This window comes from Desmodus rotundus, chromosome 2 (genome assembly GCF_022682495.2).
Source record: "Desmodus rotundus isolate HL8 chromosome 2, HLdesRot8A.1, whole genome shotgun sequence".
Lineage (NCBI taxonomy): Eukaryota > Metazoa > Chordata > Mammalia > Chiroptera > Phyllostomidae > Desmodus > Desmodus rotundus.
In genome coordinates, this window is record NC_071388.1 from 169,054,332 (window position 1) to 169,075,713 (window position 21,382).

The window sequence follows — 21,382 nt, forward strand, 5'->3', positions numbered from 1 at the left end:
AACCCATCAATTGTAATGGAGTTACTTGTAAACGATCATTTCTGTGCTTCAATATAACACAATCACATATGGGAAGATAAATAACACCCATCACACTCCACTCTGCAAGTATTCCATTAGAGTGAACACACTAGTTATTCCTACTCCAAATGAGGAGGTCTCGTGTTTTGTAGTTTATTACATTTTACTGAGAGCTTTGAAAATTTATACAAATCTTGCCAAGATCTAGGACCTTTATCTACCCTTGGCTATAAACCTATGAGGCCTTTATTGCTTTTGCATTTTTAATAACACTGTTATAACTACCAGGAAAGAATCACAGCTTTATTCACCAAGGCCGAACTCATGATCTAGCATATCTGATATTGAGATACATTTTCCCTTTTCTCCCTTTCCCTTCCACCACCCTATTAGCAGTGTAAGGGTTGTCTGCATTCACCTAACTGGATAATTTAGACCTACCTATGTGTCTACAGTGATAGATTTCTAGTCCTTGGATTCAAATCATGAACTACCATACCTTCCTCATTTTACAGGTGAAATTTCCTGCATTTTCTGGATCTAGAACATTGACCTCAGACACATTGACCACTTGTATTTGTGATACGTCATTGAATTCCTTTGTCTAAAATAGTCTCCCAGCCATTGTATCCTTTGACATGTCTAATCTGGTTATTACTTATGACTTTATGTGAGAACTTGCAATTTTATTTTTATATGCAGATAGCACAGTTAAGCGTTCTGTTTCAAATAACACAATCATTAAGATGTTCCTTATTAGGGGAAGCTAGATAGAATTGAAAACCTAGATAATTTCAAACAGATGATGTAGTAAACTTGCCTTTTTATTTCTAGCCATGTAAAAATCTTATCATATTGGACTTATTCAAAGTAATGCTTACATGGTGTATTATTTTGGCTTCAATCAAATCAATTGATTTATGGAGCCAATCTAAGTTGTTTTTCTTTGTGTCATGGTGTTTTAGTGATATTTCAGCTTTTAATGTATAAAGTATTCTGTGATAAATATAATTAATTTTTAATAGAATTTAAGATAAGACCATTAAATTTAGTTTATATTGACTACGGTACATTTAGCTGATTAATATTAATACTTAATTTGTTTTTTTTTCACTTAAATTCAACCCTGTACAATTTTTAACATAAACATTTTCTAATTTTTAACATAAACAAACATCATTGTGAGTTAATAGAGTAACTGCAGAACCGTATAGGTTTTCTCACCTTTTATATGATCAAAAAAAGCAACTGCAAAAATTAATTGAGCCCTGGATGGTGTGGCTCAGTGGGTGGAGTGTCAGCCTGCAAACTGAAGGATCACCTACTCCGTCCCCACCCCGGGTGCATGCCTGGGCTAGGGGTGTGCAAGAGGCAACGGATCAATGTGTCTCTCACACATCAGTGTTTCTTCCTCTCTCTTTCTCCCTCTCTCCCATTCTCTCTAAAAATAAACAAATAAAATATTTTTAAAAAGAAATGTGAGCAAATTAGCAGTAAAACGTCCCCCATGAACCCATTTTTTAAAAAAGAATTAATTGAAACAAACTTATCATTTAATTAAATGTTAATGAAATATTGTGTATTTACATAAATTTTCCTTAAGTACAATTTTATATTAATGGACTAAACTATTCCAAACTAATATATCTGCTAGTTTGGAATAACATATGTTTGTGTGTGTGTGTATGTGTGCATTCATTAGGGTCAAATACAATTACATGTATTAAAAAAAGTATGCTATTGAAATAAAAAGTGATAAAATTAATTAGTGGTTGCCAAACTAAAAGTTGTCAAACATATGAACAATATTCTGTTATGGTGAATATCATTTCTGGGGTATGATTGTAGTAATTGAGAGAATGATCTCCAGACAATCAATCTGAACTCTACCAATTATCTGAATATTAGTTTTTTTACCTATAAGATACAAATAGTAATTTTGCATAATTACTAGTTTTATTATAAAGATTAAATGAAATACAGTATATACAAGTTTAGGCACAGTGTGCATTACATAGTAAGCATTCAATATGATGTATAATTAGTACCATTATTGCTAGTATTAATACTGTCAGCTTTTTCAAAGAGTTCCAAGATGCCAAAGACTTCAGAGTGGTATATAAAATGTATCCAGGGGGGGGTCGTTATTTGATAAAATGTTTATATACCTCTCTATGCTTCACTGGGTCATTGGCACAAAGAGGTCACATTTACATTCATCTTCAAATACAGTGTAAGCAAACTCCCACTTCCCACTTGTTAAAAAGCACCCAAATATTCTTGCAGTTGTCACAATTCTACCTACTTCTAAAAATCCCCAGCTATGTCCTAATACTATTATAAATAATTTATTTTTATATCAACTGCTGCAGTTCAGATTAGCACAAGTAACCCCAATTCACCTTTCAGACTAAAGTGCAACTACTTACTGGTCAATGGCACTTCCCTTTGATCTCATTTGCCTTTCTATTGCCTATTTATCTCAGTGGCCACCAACACCCCTGCTGCTGTCTGGTGGAACTGAGGGAGGTAGGTGCTCGAATAGAGGGCCATACTAAAAGGTGAGGAAAGAAGTGGCCTCAAAAAACCTCCTGCCCTCCCTGGCCCCGTTCCCTTCCTAACCACCAGGACCGTCTCTGTCAGCTTCAGCTGGTATGCATGGATTTTCTGCCAGTTGGCGATCATTTTTCTTACTGTCCTGTTTCACAACAAGTGAGCCACGGAAGTATTTCCTAGGTTGATAGCTGTAAAGGACTTTGCATTCATACTCATGTACCTATTTACTTACAGTACTCCCAAGGCCCCAGACTATAAAATTGGGTTCTGCAACTAGCTTCGTTGTGTTTGGTCTTGACTCAAGTCTGACTTTCTGATCTAGGTGTGTTGAAAGTAAGTTTCATTGAGAGTCAAGCTTCACTTACTTTATTATTATTTTTTCAATCTGGCCATTTGAAAGGGTGTATGTGTTCTTATATTTTAATTTCAAACTTGGAATGAGAGAGCAGTGGCAGTTTTCAGCCCTTTTATTTTATTGTTGTTTTTGAAGACTAAGGATTAACAGCCTCAGTATACACGGAACTTGCTAGAAGTGGGCCTTATTTGGGACCTACTAAGTCAGAAACTCTGGGATGCAGTCCAGAAATCTGTGTTTTCGCAAGTCCTCCAGGTGAGTCTCTTTTCTTTCTTTAATTATACAGCTCTTGAATTTCAGGTACATAGCCAAGAATTACATTCCCAAGCCTCCTGTTGCAGCATTGTGTGACTATATGACAACATTATGGCCAATGAAATATAATTAGAGAAGTGTCATATGCAATTTGAGAGCCATTCTCTTAGAGGGCAATGCCCTCCATTTGTCCTTCTCACCTGTGAATGCATTGAAACGCGCATGCCGCACGCAATGATGCAAGCAAGGAGAGTCTCGCTTACAGGACAGAAGCCACATGTTAAGCATGGTAGAACACCAGGGTAGAAGACTCTGGATCACTGATACTGTTTGTCCTGGGCAACATAAATACTGACCATTATGCACGAGAGAAATAAACTGTTGCTTAAGCTTTTATTGTTTGTGGGTCTTTTTAGGGACTTTGAAGTTTGTTCTCACTGAAATGCTGAGAAAGCTAATTTCTTCCTGTTCTATTGTGTTTAAATACAGAAGCAACACATCTGTTAATATAACGTAAATATGAGAAGATTAATCACGGGGAAAAGCATTTGCATTACAAATACTGGCCCTAATTCTCTTGGTCCTGAAAGTCAATCAGTCAGCAGTAATGACCGAGCACATTCTAAGCTCAAAGTACTCTTCAATCCCCAGGGATACGATGGTTAGCCAACCAAAGTTTCTGCCCCAAAGTTGCCTTATATTGCTGGAAAACTAAAAAAAAAGCAGATACATAAATTTCATGTATGCAAAATAATTAGGTCAACTTAAATAAGCATACAGATTTCTTAATTTCCTTGAAAATTCTAAAAAATATATACCAAACAAGTATTATTATATATCACTTAAAATTATTTTAAAAGTATTATCCTTTAAGAAACTAATACCTCCTGACCCTTTCTCCCAAACCATCCAAATTAATCTTGACAATGTTAATCACTGTTAAGTGATTGTTGCTTATTCAGTCTTTCTGCTTTTCCTGTGCTTATCAATATCCACCTGTTCATTTGTCTGGAAAAGTACATATACTAATTTATTTACACCAAAATGAGACAACACTGTAGTTATTGGTCTTGATTTTCTTAGGTGAAAATTCTACTTAATAAATAGAGTCATACTTATATTTTAAGTATTGATGTCTAGTATACCATTGAGTGTATTTTTATTAAGTTCTGCTATTCTTCTTTAATGGGTATATTGGCCCTTTTCAAATTTTAAGTATTACAGATATTCTGCAGTGAGCATTCTTGTGCTTATGTTTTTATCACTTCATATTATTTCTGTATAATAGTTTTCAACGAGTGGATGGCTGACTCGTAGGATATGCAGGATATGCATTTTTTAAAAATTTATGCACAAAACCAATTTATGCTTCATACAGTTTTGTCAATGTACGTTACCACCATCCTTAAACAACCACTAAGTGCTATCCATCTATTTTTATTTGGATAATCAAATAGAAAAAATATGTAGTCAATAACATCTCATGTTTATTGAATATTCATATTTATTTTGTGAACCATCCCTTTATATATTTTGCTTGTTTTCCTAAGAGTTTTGCTTTATGCATTTTGCACTTAACATTTGGGGCGTGAAAGTTTGTGAGTGTTATATACCAAATGCTCAAATAATGCCAACATCATTTTGTTATAAAGTTGATGATAGAAATAGAATCAGTTCTCACCGGGAGACAATCTGAACGGTTTGCACATCCTCCACACGTCTGAGTGGGTTTCCTCTGGGTCCTCTGGTTTCCCCTACAGCCCAAAGGGTGCACACGAGGTTGACTGGCGTGTCTAAATCGTCCCAGTCCGAGTGTGGCAGTGAGGGTGAGTGGCCCTGTTATCAAAGGGCCTCTTGTCCAGTGCTGGTTCCTGCCCTGGGCCCTGAGCTACAGGGCTGCACTCCAGTCACCCTTGACTCTGAACTGTAAGGAGTTATTTGAAAATAACGATCCTACTTGTCCTTATTTATCTTTCTTAAATGTGCATATACACTTTTATTTCAATGTTGAATGTAAGAAGTGTTTTGGGTCTTTATTTAGAAGTTCGGAGATGTTTTTGTGACCAGAAGTATGCTTTGGAACTTAACTCTTGTTTACATTAATTAGCCTATAGAAAAACTGTTTTCATTATTCATTTCTTCACTTCAGCCACAGTAAAGTCAGTTCCCAAAATCCTATTGATGGTGTTAAATGAGGACGTACTCTATTCTCTTTATCAATTAATTATATTCTTTGATGTTTTTGGCCTTAAATTCTACTTTATAGGGTAGAAAAGTAGATATTATGGTTTTCTTTCTCTTTGCATTCAATTACTCTCTTTGCCTATCTTTTTACCTTCAACTTCTCTATTACTTTAGATTTAGTCATGTTGCTTGTTAGATATTGTCATCTAAAAAGCTCTCTGATTAAAATTATTCCCATTCATTGTGAAAACATGTATGTTTATCTGGTGCTTATTTTTAACTATTTTTATACATTCATAACTTCTTATTTTCTATTTTTTCTAGATCAAAATTATTTTCTTAAAATTTCAATAATCAGTAAATTATTTTTCTTCATGTGAAAGAAATGATCATTTAAAATATGAACACATGCAGAAAGGTATTGAAAGAAAAAAATCAACTAGTTTTACTATTGAGAGATTTATCTATTAATGGTTTAATATCATAAAGTCATTTTTAATGTATTGTGAGTTTGCTATATATAAAACTCATGTGTTATATATATATATATGTGCAATTATATACATGCAATTATATACCACATACAAATATGCAGTTTTACACCTGCCATTTTATAACATTATCTTCATGGTCATTTTTCCACATCAAAATATTATCTGCAATACTACACCTTTGGATTACCTGTAGTGCTTAACCATTTTCTATTGTTTAAATTTCATGTCATTTATGATGTTTTTCTGTCATACATAATGAAAAATCAGACTGCTGTATCTCTCCACACCAATGCCCTTCTCCTTTCTTGGAGAGTGAATAAAAACTCTACTGTCTACACTTTCTTCTCTTTTTGTGAATTCTTTCCCAGTCCACATAACCAACCACCCTAACATTTTGGTGGCCCGCATGGGGACATTCTGTTTCTCCCTCTTCTCCGGCATCTTGAGACTTGGGACTAGGGGAGCAGTGGGCAGTGAAAGCTTGACCTGGACTAACCCCCTAACCCTGTTTCTGTGAGGTTTGGAGAGAGGATTCTAATCTCTCTCTATCGCTCACACCTCTGCGGATAGTCTCCTCCTCATGCATCTTCATGGGCAGGAGTCAATAAGTCTTTCTGAATCTCTAGCTGGTAATATCCTACTGAGAGTAATAGCTTATTCCCTTGCCTCCTTGCCAGTTAACCCCGGTACTGGGTCTATCACTTCTCAGGGTTTCGGCTGGGAGGGACACCTGCAATCATCTCCCTGCTGGGCTCAGTCTGCTGTCAGAGCCCAGGGATGCCTGGCTCTGAGACAGATCCTTGTGTTCAGTTTGCCCTCAGGCTCGACACTCAGCTCTGGCTGCAGATCTCAAGGTCTTTTGTATTGGGACACCCTTCTCAAACCTTCCCCCCTGCCTCGTTTGTTCTCATCCCTGAGATATCCTTCTCTTTTTTTAGTTCTCACCATGGGCAATACTCAATTCGCCCTGCCCAAGGAGTTCCCATCGGAACTTGAAGGCTCTGAGACTTACTGACCTTGAGCCCAAGCACTTGATTTTCTACTGTAAAACAGCCTGTCCTCGATACAAACTGGGTGACCAGGAAGTCTGACCCGTGGATGGATCTCTTTACCATAATAGTATCCTCCAACCCTACCTTAACTGTTGCCATCTTGATCCCCTCCTTAGGTTTAGTTCTCGAGAGGAGAAGACAAGATTTTAGTGTGGATTCCAGGCCTCTTTCTCCTAACAATGACTTTTCATTCAAATTTGTCTCACTCCCATCACCGTTCCATCACCCTGTATTTGTTGTCCAGCTGAGCAGAAAACAACTAACACCATGCTCTTTTAATCAATATTACCCAGCAGGGGGTGACGCTATTCCTTACCTGCCTAACCCAAGTCCTACATTCAACTGCCTTTTGGAATTAGGCTTGGCTCCACTGTACTCACAATAAGTTAAAACTCAGGTACAAAGAGAGAGAAACTCTCAGTCCTCTCCCAGACTATAAAACACTGTATACTCTCCTCCTGGAGACCTGGGAGCTGCTAAATCCTGGGAAAAATTGAGCCTGCCTCTCTCTCAATGCAGAGAAAGAAGTGGCTTTTTAAACTTAAGCTGCTTTTCCACCACTTCACCTGCTGAAACCAAAGTCCTTCTAGGAGAAGTTTGCTTTTCTTTTCCTACATTTTTGAAATGCAAATATCTGGTCTTCAAGAACTCTTGCACAGGCCATCTTTTAAAATACAAATTTTGGGGAGATAATTCATATCGAATGGGGAAAACCTTAGCTGTATCAGAGCAAATCAATTTATTTCAGCTATTCCTTTCTAAATTAGTAAATTCTGATAAAAGTTATTGAATGTCTAGATATTTTAAAACAACATGAAATGCCGAAACATAGATTGCTAGACCTGCTTTTGCTTTTTATTACAAAGGGGCAGTGGAGTGGATTTGGAGCTGTGGATAAATGCCTTGCGCTTTATTGAAGGTGTGTTTCTTGAAAGTAAGAGTCTGTTTGCAAATAGAGGAACCTATGTTTCTAACAGTTATGAGATGTGTTCATAAGTCAGTCTAGGGAATGCCGGTTGCTTACCTTTTGGTCATTATTGGAAATTGAGGTTTCTAAAAGTTAAGTTCAAATTAAGTTGGAAAGACATTGTACAGTTTTAGTAATAGAAGACATAAGGCATGGAGATGAAATTTTGAAATACAAGGGTTGAAAGTGATTTATTCTAAAGATAGCTATTTCTAAAGGGATAAGAAAGTTTGTGAATGTTGCAGAAAGGTTTGTAAAGGTTGTGGAAGTTTTAAATTTATGAAAAAAAAAAGAAACCTCAGGCTCTAGAACCTCTTCCTCCACCTAATTTCTCTCTGGTGACATTCTTTGATGACTCTGGTGGCGCCTGCAGTTGTTTGCATTACACTTTCTCATGCCCTTGTCAGTGTGGGGGAAACTACCTGTCGGTTGTGGAAAAAATCCTTCATCAAAACATGTTTTGTCAATACTGAGATAGAAGGCAAGGTTGCCTTCTGGACACAGAGTCATCCTACATGACCATTCCCAGGGGACACCTGGGACACAGTGTCCAGTGAGTCAGGCACTGATCGCCCCTGATGTTCAAAAGGACCTTTTCTTCTCCTTTGTTTGGTTCTCTGGTTATTGGTAAGGCCAGCCTCAGGGCACGGGATAAACACATCCATGGGTAGGTGTGGAGTTGAGTCCCCTGTATGAGTCGGGTATATCCATTCCCAGGACATCTGGCTGGTACCCTGGCCATTGGTAAGGCCACCCTCAGGGCATGGGGTAAACACATCCAAGGGCTTTCTCTCTCAAACACATTTTCTCTGTCACTGCCAGTATGACTCTCTAAAAAGGCTTTCTATTGCATTCCCTATAATGAATGGGTTAAATCCATTCCCAGGGCATTTGGCTGATGTTCTCCTCATTGCTAAGGTCATCCTCAGGCACAGGGTAAACACATCGATCTCTTTGTATTTCTCTTCTGGTGTGGACTAAAACTCCTGGTCCTCCATCTGGAGTGTTTACCCTCTTTCACCACGTTTCTGACCTTTCAAGAAGCCAAAGCAGCCCTGCCCTGGCTCTTCCCTGCTGCTAGACTCCTTGGGGCTGAGACTTTATTTCCACCACTCATTAACAGTCCTTAAAGCTTTTATTAAGCATTTCAACAGGTCTTCTTGCTTGGTATTTAGAACCTTCCATCCCCTTTCCAGTCTTCTTAAAAGTTGTCAAAAGCAAATAAGAAAAATCTTATACTTTCTCTACAAAAATTAGTAATTCAAATTATGTGTATGGTCTTTATGTGTTCAGTCTTCACGTGATATGTATTTATCTGTATATTACATGTGGCGCATTTTCTGCCTCCAGAAGGCATAACTAAGGTGTAATATTTTATTGGCTTAAAGATATTAAATACTTATTTAAATTAAGCAGGATCCTATGTTCTGGACAAAATGTTTGATATTAAACTGGTTTTAAGTTTAATTAATGTGTTTTAAGGTTATTACCAAAAAAAGTGTTTTACACAAAATTTATGTTATGATGTTTTGGTTAAGTATATTTGATAACTTTCCCAAAGTTTAAATTTTCAACACTGAGAAATGACTTTGAGTTATTCCAGTGGGTCCCTGGAATACCTCAAGGATTTATTCTCTCTCCTTATAAAAGATTTTTGAACTAATTAGGCCTATTTAATATGCTGGAAGTTACATTGGAAGCTTTGCTGAATAGAATAATAACTACTTTATTTGTTTATATATATAATCCATTTTAAAACCATTATAAATATACATATATATTTAAATATTTTATTTATTTATTTTTAGAGAGAAGGGAAGGGAGGGAGAAAGAGAGAAAGAAACATCAATGTGTGGTTGCCTCTCATGTGTCCCCTACTGGGGACCTGGCCCACAACCCAGGCATGTGCCCTAGACTGAGAATCAAACCAGCGACACTTTGGTTCACAGGTCAGCACTCATCCACTGAGCTACACCAGCCAAGGCTGTATACATATATTTTTATCAAAATAGATTTTCAAGGAATTTCAACCTGCCCCAGGGAAGAACTTGCAAAGATTCAAAATCAAGTTCAAACAGGAAGCTCTCAGGGGTAACAGATATCCTGTCATTCATGCTGGACAAGCCAAGAGTGATGGTTCCCTCCGGGGACATCAAGCAGTGGTACTCTGGGTATTTGTAACCCACATATTGGGACTTTATGAATTGTTTCTAATGCTCAATGGACACTTCCAGTAAGTCCTGTACAGTGTTTTAAAACCTTGCATATTGTTCGGTCTTTATATAAAGATTATGTGTTAAATCTAGAAATATGGGCTTTATATTGTTCTTTTATGTCATTTCATAGTAATTATTACTTATCAAGAAATCGTTATCTTGAAATATATCTCACAAAGAAGCAAAGTTCTTTATCAATTGCATTTTAATCAAATCCACAACCATGTCATTTTAAATTTGTTCATTTATAAACAGTCATTGTTTTATTATAATGCATTTGCAAATATACTGTTGGAAAGGTTCTTAAAAAGTAACTCTGACTTACTCTAAATTCCAGGTATCTAAGTAGGTCATATCTTTAAAGTAAATGAAAGTTTATAGAACCCCAAGGAATAAATGAATTCATGGAAATACTAGCAAATAATCAAGGCCAACAAAATTGTTATATGTGACTAAATGAACTAAAGATAATTATTATTCTTATGACTATTCAAAATATTGCTAATTTTAAATCTTTTTTTTCCAGATATAAGAACTTATTTTTTCCTAGAACAATTTGTAAGTTATACCCTCCCAAGCAATATTGAAACATTTTTATCTTTTTCCCTACTTAATCCTTCTAGAATTCAGCAACTCTTAATGAGTATTATTTTCACGGCAATATGTTTGTTTGCATAAACCCAGTAAGAATCTGTCCTCTTTGTAATAGCACCAGTCTCCAAATGTGGTTTTATTAACCAAGTGTTTGTCTGTAATGTCATAATAGAAAGTCATGCCTGGACTCTGGGTATCACCAGAAAGCTTTAAGGAATTAAGATTGACTTTTGGAGCCAGTAAGAGCCCCTAGGAGAAATAGCCTGGTACCTTACTTTGTCACGTGATTCATAGCAGTCTTTCCAGGTAAGGAACAAAGGTTGCTTTCCTGGAAGATGGCAAAGAAAGAACCTGAAGGCATTTTGAGGACCTCAAAAACTTAAGGAACCTGCCAAACCTATAGGTATTGCAGATAAAGCCAGATGGCAACTGTATGGCTTGGCTTCTCTGCCCTGAAGGGCCAACTAAAGCTCAATCTGAAGTTTCTTTGTAAAATTCCAGCAAAGCCAATTTAAAAGAGACTAGATGATCAATTACCTTCCTTGTTGTGTTCATGCAAATAATTATAACTTGAAACTGGAGTTACATGCAGTCCCTTTAGTAAAATGAGGGTGATTTTGGGGAGAGAATGGAAATTGCTATGTCCAACTATTGCCCACAAACTGATGGAATCCAAGTTTTTCTATTTTTCTTCCAAGCTAATGTTTCTTTTTTTTTTCTTTCATTCTTTGACTTGGAATTACTGAGAACTACTGATTAGTGTCATCCATACAGAATTCACCTACTACTCTGCCCTTCCCTCTTTGGGACTTTAGGGTCAATATCTGGTCCTGCTTTTCCTGGCTAACTTCCTTCTTAGGACCTATAGCACTTTCTCTTTGTTCTTGTTTTTAGGCCCTGTCTCCTCAAATATTTCATATCCTTCATTCAACAGAGCATCCAGACTCTAGGAGATTCCCTCCACAAAACTCTACCAGCCACAGCTCTCACTTTTTGGGCTTTCCAGTTCCACCTTCTTCCCCTTAATGACCCACACCCAGACACCCAGGCAGAGGCAGCTCTACACCCTTAGCCCTCCTAAAGTAGTTACAGAACAAGAGACCTTTGCCCCTACTTCCCAAAACCAAACTGGACCAAGTAATTAAGAATAAATCCATTTTCAAAACAGAGAAGGGGATGAAAAGATAAAGTCAGCACCACTTGCTAAGCAGGTCTATGACCTTGTTAAATATAACTGCCATTTTTTCTTCTGAGCTTCTGTCCCCAGGACTTGAGATTACTGGAAATTAAGAAAATGACTGACTGCTCTCTACAGCCACAGTCTGAAGATAACATTGGAAAAAACTGGAGCCTGGTGTTACAATACCCCCAATAGCTCAGGGACTCACAACAGTACCCCTCACCCTTTTATAATCCAATTATAATTCAATAAAAGCTCAAAGCCTCCACCCCTCAATGCTGGTTATCACTCCATACCATTCCCCTCTCCTTTCTTGAAGAGTGAATTAAAACTTTACTCTCTATTAACAAAAAAGAAAAGAAAAAAGAAAGATAGATCAAATATTTGATTTTTTTGTTAAGATTTATAACTAGAATTCAGAATCCTCATGAACATATATAAAATGAATGCTATAGATTCAGTTATAATGATCCAATATTTACAAACTTTAATAATTTTATTATGAGTTCTGAGTTGTCACATAGAAACATCATATGGAAAGCAGATAGATCTTCAGAATATGTCTTTAGGAACATTCTGTATTCTTGATCTATATAGAAGAGGGTACATTGAGGTAAAAATGTCCATCAGTTCTTCCTAAGCTTCTTAGAGATCAAGCAAGCAAGATATTGGCTCATTATGAAGCTTAGTAGTAGACTTCTGGATGTGCTTGGTTTGGGGGCCCACCATGGAACACTCTGGTAATTTTGGTGGGCAACTAGGTCATTAGAAAAATTAACAGTTTATGGATGGTGAATAGGGGTTAGGTTTATGATACAAATTGTCAAATTTGTTTTCATATATATTATACTGCTAAATACCCCTGTCTAAATTTTATGAAGTACCTGCTTCACCATTACCTCATAAGCCCTGTAAAGTATTAACATATAAACCTAGTTGATAAATTAATTATATATAATTTAAATTTATAATTTATTTGGTTTTAAGTCAAAATGACCAGACATGAATTTGAAACCTTTTAAAAATGTCCACCTTCTCTCCCTCATATCAGCAAACGGTGGGCTAGAGAAGAGGGGGATTCAGGTGTACTTGGTTGTGTTGGGGGGTAGAAGTGAGTCTTGGCCTTCTATTCTTAAGTCTTGTCACATCTGTTTTATGTACAGCAATGTCTCCACAAAATTTATCTCATGTGAATACCATACATTCTCTGTTGCAGAACTTAGTTTTTGTAAATTTCATAATCTTTTTGGTATTTCCAGAGACTGCTTTGCTAGGGATACCAATGACCTTTCAGATGGACGACTTGAGATCAGTTCTCTGATCCCATCTAATTTGAGTTATCACGACATTTTTCAGTGCTGACCATTCTCTTCTTAAATTTGACCCCCCTTTTTTTCCTAAAGAAAAGAGCCTTTAAAGCATTATGTTATCCTGGTTTTGAACACTCTTTGGCAGCTCATTTTCTGTCTCTTTTTTAGCTACTTCACCTAGACTCACTCTGACCTTTCCTGGTGCCCTCCACCTACATGAACTGTCATGTGATGTTGTGCAGCCCATGCCTGTAAATTAGATGCACCCGTGGCTCTCAAATGGGTATCTGATGCTGATGCCAGACCCTACAGCTGGCCCTACCAACTCTCTCCAGTTGTGCATCTAAAAATCATCCCAAACTTATTAAAAATTTATCTAAATTTTAGCATTTTCCCTAACTTCTTTCTAGACTTCCCCATCTTAATACACTGAACCAGTAACCCTTCACTTGCTAAGGTCAAAATCTCAGTTATTCTGAGTTTGTCTATTCTTCATTCCACATCTAACTTATCAGTGAGTCTTGTCAATTCTAGTTTTAAGTCACTTCCCAATTCATCTCGTGGCCATCTCTACTCACCATTATAGAAAAATTGCTTTCAGTTTAGTCTCCTCCCAATATTTTCCCTGCTTTCACCTATTTCCTACAATTTTTCACATACTGAGTAATGTATCTTCCTTCCTCCCTCTATTTCTTTCTTCCTTATTTCCCTTTTTGGTGGTTTTTTTTTTTTGCTTTCTGTGTTTTTACCCAGATATGTGTATGCATATCAGGCTAATTTTTTCTATTTCCCTAGCTTTTTCCTTCTTTATTAGTTTTATTCTTCTCCCTCATACCTGACATTAAGGCATGTTAGCACATTACATAATACCCTTACCTATATTTATGTCTTCTCATTCTTTTACAAATAGATATACATATTCATGTTTTTTATACAAAACCAGATCCTATTTTATATTCTTCTTTTTGTCTACATATTATAATGAAAAAACTAGGTAATCCTACCAAATTGATGGGTAGAGATACACCTTATTATTTTATTAGATGAAAAGTCTATGGTATATGTGACAATTTATGTAACCATTCCATTATTGATAATTTTCTTTTAATAAAACATATAACTTCATTTTTAATTTTTTATAACTATGAATAATTACATAATTAAACATTAGATATTCTTGTGAAAATTCTTTTATCCTATGTAGAGTCCCAGGAATGCAATGGCTAGGTGAAAATTTATATGAAATTTTAATGTTAACACATTTTGCCAGATTGCTTTCCAAAAGGACCATAAAACTTAGAAAGATAGCAATGGTTCATCTTTTTCCTTGACTTATAGTAATAATCTATCTTCACTTTAGTCCTTTTGGTAAATTAGTTATATAGCATCCAATTGCATTAATTTCTTTGGCAACATATTAGAAATGTAACTTTGCCTCTTAAATTAGCATTGTTCTGGCATCTATCCCAATGCTACTTATTAGAACTGAAAAGTAAGGGGATAAAGAAGATTAAAACCCAGTATCAGATCAATATGTTTTATTGCTCAATAGGTAATCTAACATTCTTTTAAGACATGTTAAAGAACTGCAGAATGTAAATTATTTAATTTACTTTTTAGGGTTGAACCTAAATAAAATTGTAAAATTTCTCTTTAATCATTTTTACATTTGTATTAAATTCTACATTTTCACAATTTCTACATTTCCACCACCTATTCAAGACACACATTCTCAAGTAGGAAAATAAATTGATGTGTTTTGCCAGACCTGACCAATATCAGCTCTAGGCAAGCTGCCAGAGAATCAGAGAAATTAAAGCTTGAAAACACATAAATAATATCTGGCGCATTCCTTTTCTTTTAGAGATGAAATTACTAAAGTTAAGGAAGTTCAGTCATTATCTGTCCAATATTCCATGGTTGCTTCAGTTGGAAATATCTTAAAGTCGTTTCTAGTACTATTAATTGTTGTAGTATCTACCCATATTTAGGTTCTGTTTCTAAGATGCCTTTTTGTTTTCAATACCTCTGTAATTAAGATGTCTTATAATAAGTGGCTCCTTACAGTTAATTGCCAGTATGTTTTCATTTATAGTGAAAAGAAAAAAGAGTCCATCTTACAATTGATGGGATACTACACTTGTTAAAATACAGCATTTATTTTTAACCCCTCCCCCACACTTAAACTCAGTAGAATTGCAATACAGAAACAGAAATGTGGAGGATGGACCTGCTATTAGGTAATAGTTAACTAATAATTAACTTGAAAAATCTACTTTCAAATCATACAATAATAAAATCTGCTGCAGATAAGATTCATTGTGGTTATTCAATACATATCCCATGACTAACGTATATAATTATTTTTCATATTTGAATAATGTACAGGTCTTTTAAAGAGATTCCTTAGCATAGATTACCTTCATTTGTAGCACAGTTTTACTTAAACACATTAACATCAAACTAGTTATAAAAACCCATATGTTTAGATCTCTTATGTAAATATGAAACAAAAAATAGAAATCAAATAAAAGTACAACAGACAAAATATCCAAATTTACAATCTTAATTTCATACAACAGATGATGTTGCTTTGCATAAACCAAACCCCATCTCAAAACATGAATTTGTTCATGAGTACTGGCATGTCAGTACTGATCTAAGCGTGTGTATGATTACGGTGGATACGAGTGCTCTGTGACACAGTTCTCCCACTGACTTTCTCCAATTTAGCTACGCCACACCTTCACTCACGCAGCGTGCCATGGTATCATTTGTTGTGTCTTAGGATAAACAAAACGTCTATGTGTTAAGTTCCTAGACTTTTCCTCGTTCCTAAAACAATAGGAGTACTACCTGACACCAATGTGATCACCAATGTGAAGGCAAACGACAGAAACACAGAGTAACAGGACATAGTTACAAATTATCATTATAGTATATGGTTTCATAAATAATCAAGAATATGCCTATTATGTTAAGATTATTATAGTAATAAAAATAAAGTTTTTAACCCCAATAATATACTCTGTAACCACCAAGAATACATTACAAATACATTTGTAAAACACTGTAATAGGTGAAATATGCTGTTTTCTTCAGGATGACATAAAAACGGGAACTTGATTCACAGAGGCTAAGGTAAGGCAGAGTTGCTGGGACCCAAACGTGGATCTAACTAGTGGATCATTCATTTAGTGAAGTAATCTAGACTAGCAAAGTAAAAACATCCAGCGATTGTAATGATAGGAAGTAGATGTTCAGGCATGGGGGGGTAGCAACTTATGGTCTCAAATAGCAGTAGGCAAACTCAAGAGATTTACTTTCCTCTGAAAGATCTGGACAGAGAGAATCAGGGCAGAGATTCAAGATGCAGAGGTCCAGCCACTGGTCTGGGAAAGGTAGCGGGGCTGTTACAGAACAGATGGGGGGTGGAGGTGAATGATACACTATTACTGAAAGGACCCCTCATTCTCCTTGGGGGTCCCCCCCACCTACTAGGTTCGCCTTGCCCACCACTAGAGGAAATACATCTCTCAATGCCAGAGACTGGTGAAAAGGAGAGCAATTGTTTATTTAAAAGTTATACAGAGTTAGAGTAATGACTTAATGTCTTCATTAAAATACTAAAGTGCTTTAGAATACCCACAGACACACACAGTCCTTCCTTCTGCCTCTGCCCAGTCTGGGGTACCGTATCTCAGGAAAAGAAGTAGAAGTCCGTGATTCAGGCTCCTGGCACCATCAGCTGTGTCGCCACCACAGGGTCCCCAGTCTGCCAAAGCTGGGTGGTCCTTTTCCTTCTCCGCCAAAGTCGAGTGGTTCTGTCTTCCCTACGGCTGCGGTGCCTGGGCTTAAATCCCAGCGCCAGTCTTCTTCTGCAGCCCCATTTCCAACTCCTCCTACAATCAGTTACACCTGCCAGCATTCCCGTATTCTTCCAGCTTTCTGGGCTGCCATAGTAAGTCTGGGCAGGTGTGGCCCCATGGCATGGAGCCAATCTTCTCCAAGCTCTCAGGCAGGTGCTATAACCAGAGGGAGGTGCCTTCCAGTTACATCTTGGGTGGAAGTCACTTCCATCTCCCTGGCTCAAAGCATGGCCACAGCTATTTTACATATCCATGAAACCAGTTAAAGGTTATAGATGTGTTAAATGACCATGCCAGAGGTTACCTGCACAGCTGTTGCTTTGCAAAGCAGCTCTGAGTACACTTAGTATACATGGCCCTGCTCCATGTGTCCCTTCCCCCAGCTCAGTCTTGTGGGGGTGAGGACATCCTATATATATTTTTCTAATATTTCCTGGACACCTTGAGTTCTGGAGCCCATTATGAATCCCTATTTGGGCCCCCTCTTGGCTGCATCCTGTTACTGGGCCTTGATTTTATATTGCACGGTAACAACATAGTTCTGAAATCGTGTGTGAGTCAAAAGTGGGTTAGGGACAATACTCACTTGTTTAGCAGAAACCTTTGCCCAGATTTGGGTTAAGCAAGGTAAATCAGTACAAGCTCAGAACAAGGGGGATCTTGATTTAAATTGCAATTGTAGAAGGTGGCAAAATTGAAGGGGGGGGGCTGTACTTGTAGAAAGGCTAAAATTGAAGTGTAGTGGTGGCAAAAAAATGAACTGTAAATTTTTTTAGGCTAAAGTCACTCATTTAAAACTTTTATATTTAAATTATGAATTGTATTTTCTAGCTGAAAAGTTAGCAATTAAATCCCAGTGAACTATAAATACTTTAAAATATATTTCTCATTAAGATAATATTGATTCTGCATGTTTGCGACAGCAGTTAGATATTTAGCTTCACATAAGTTCTCCAAGTCATTGAGAGGAAACTTTTTTGAAAAATGAGGACAACATTGTTCATAGAAAGAATTCATGTAAAAATAGTTACTAATAATAGAAATCAGAATTCTTTGAAATGGTGGGAAAAGACCATGAATATCAAAGGGATTGTAAAACAATAATAAATTTAAAGATGCTCACTTATGTACTTCGATCTTTGCACAATGACAAAAGGTAAGAAACAGGAACAGCAAGATGGAAGGGCACAATAGTTTATCACTGTTTTTCTACTTTAATTTATCGCTGCACAATGTTTTCTTTCTGAGGTGATGAGGAAGTCCTGGTTGCCTTCTTGACTTCTCATTTCATTTTTAACAGAATTCAAGTGAAAGCTCTTTTATGTTTGATATAAGAATTCCATGTCTCGTAGCTGTTTGTTGTAGTGAGAAACCAGATTGTACATTGTGGCGGCTCACTGTTCTCCTGAGTATTTAGGTTGATGTGATAAAGAGTTAACAGGCAACTGAGCTTATTGGTAATGTCATAGTGAGTATCATACAGTGTGATTAACAGTTTTATTTGACCATTACAGATGTGGCTAATCAGTTGGGGAAAACAAAAGGAACCTGTACTCTCTTTTGAAATATGTTCAAAATGTAGTACAGAATCTTGTTGATTACACTTAGTATTAGGTTTGAGATAGGTTACTTCATGTATAGAGAAATAATGAGAACAATTTTATGCAAAAAATTTACATTTCTTTTTAATCATTAGCATCCTTCATGTACTGGCAGCTAATCTATGGCGTGTTTACCACCATTAATGTATAGGTTTAGATGAGACAGTCAAAAGCCACCGCATTGTATCATCAGGCATGTGACAAAAGTAGACTACTCGCAGTAAAGTGCCTTTTCAGAGATTATAAAGATATTTCACTAAAGTTTATTTTTATGATATATGTATCATAAGATATATAATGTACATGACATATAAACATTGCCAGTAGAAACACAGTATGGCATTCCATATAGATGATACTCTGTTCCAGTGGAATAGTTCATGTTACTGTGGATTCTGTTTCCTGAATCTGAAAGTGAGCTTTATAATGTAGATAAAGATCTTAATATTTTGTCAGAAGTATTTTGAAAGAAAAATATTGCAAAAAACAACAACAACAAACCTTGCTTAGACTATTATGACTTGCCCATACAAAAAAACTACATTATCTGATTCTTACATGTATGGGGCATCTTCCATTTCCTTAAAATACTCCCTGGTGTGGTTCAGTAACAGGGAAGATGTTATCTTCTGTGTAATGACTGCGAGCTTCCAAACTTCAAAAGACATAATGGAAATCACACAGGTCAGTAGTTGTTCCCAAAGCGATGTTTCCAGAGAATGCCTACATCCTCACAGTGTAATAAAAAAGTAACTGTAATGATATAATTCCCAAAAGGTTTGATTTCTACACAATATTTAGTGGAGATCACCAAAATATTTTTTCTAATAGTATTGTGTTCATACTGAATTCTACTAAATTATTAGATGACCTGTTCCACAGAGTATAGAAATTTCATAAATTCTTCCTTTCTCTTTCTCCCAAGATTTCCAGACTCCCCCAAGTGGATATCTGAGAAATTTAGCCAACTATCTCTAAATAATTCTGACACTTCATAATGAGCTTTGATCAATTGTCACCAATTTATTTTCTTTGCTTAAATTGAAGTGTGACACAAGAAGAATTTCCTTACATGAATCTAGCACACTCCTCTTCTATCCCTATATGTTATAATTTACTTACATAACTATTGCCTCTCTTACAAATATTTGTCTCTCTTATTTTTCTCCTTCAAAGATTAGAGTCAAACTGGCAGATTCATTTGAGGACCATATAGTATGTGTGCAGACTCCCTGCTATATGAAATCTTATATATAGGACACCATGAATGGAATATCTTGAAATCTTGACCTTCAAATAAACAAGATAAACACAGTTTATATCAAAGTGCAGTTTCCTCTGATGCATGAGCATCAGTATGTCTGGAATCTGCTTTAACCAATTAAGCCATTCAAGGCAAAAGGAAAATAAAGCCTTCAGCAAATTCATTGAAGGCACCATCTCCTAGCCTCCCACTGCCTGTTAATCGACCTCTTTAAGTGCAGACTAATGAATCTTATACATCCCTGACGGGGGACTCTCACCCTACCACCTCAGAGGTTTAAACTTACACAAAGAATCCGCTGGGTGAGAAGGGAGGGTGGCAGGGCACCTCCAGGCCTATGGCTTCCTTGGCCCCTTGACAGTCAGCTGGAGAACCTGTCTTCAGGGAACGGAACACACCAGACCCCATTTTCTATTTTCCCTAAAGCAGCCCATTAGTTCCTTCACGGGAGATTTTCCATTCAGGTCGCTTCCAGGGCGAACGCTTTTTTTCGCTACCACTCTCTGTAGTGAGAAAAGAACTAGAGAGAAATATCAAGCAAGCTCGTGGCAGCTGCTTCTTTGCGTCAAAGCATCCCTTTGCTTTCAGCTTTGGCAAATTAGGAAGACCCCAGGTTCTCAAAAAGGTTGGCGAGGGGAATGCCACCTAGGTCAAGGAACACATAAACCTGGAATCCCTGTTTTTGCCTATCCAATTCCACTCGCACCGCCACAACTCCCCTCCCCCAGCAAAAAAAAAAAAAAAAAAAAAAAAAAAAAAAGGAAAGAAAAAAAAAACTACCAACACAAGCACATATGATCTCTACAAATGGGAGAAAGGGGTGGGTGGGTGGGTAGGGGGACATTTTCTTTCTGTAAGATTCTGAACAGGATCCAGCCTCCAAACTAAAAATACATTAAAACAAATAAAATCAAATAAGCTAAACCCAAAGGGCAAAGACTATCTCGAGAGAGAGGCAGCTTCTGGCACCTGCCTGGATACGCCGCAGTTGGAAGAAATTGGCTTTTGGTACTGAATTATTAATTTATTTATTCCCCCTTCGCCGCCTCCCCCAATCCCGACTGCCAGGCTGGAAATCTCTGTCTCTTCGTCTCCCCCTCCGCCCCCACCTTCTGGGAGTCTCCCACTCCTCCGTGGCGGGCCGTTCCGCCTCCGGCCCGCGGAGCCTCCGGTCGCGGGCCCTGTGCGGCCGCGGCGCCGCGCGGGGGGCGTCCCTAGCGCTGCGCGCTCCTCCCCGCGCGCCGACCCGCGCGACCCGGCCCCGGCCGCGGCGGCGCCGGCGGGGGTGGGCGGGGGGAGGCGGCGGTGACAGATGTACTCCTCTGACAGCTCTCAGTATCAGCCCAGTGGCTCCCTGCCATTGGCTCGGTGCGATGGACCGGCAACGCCGCGCACTATAATAACACTCATGCCTGCCAGCGGCAGCAACTCCGAGTGCGGGCACCGGGCGCAGGGGATGCTGCT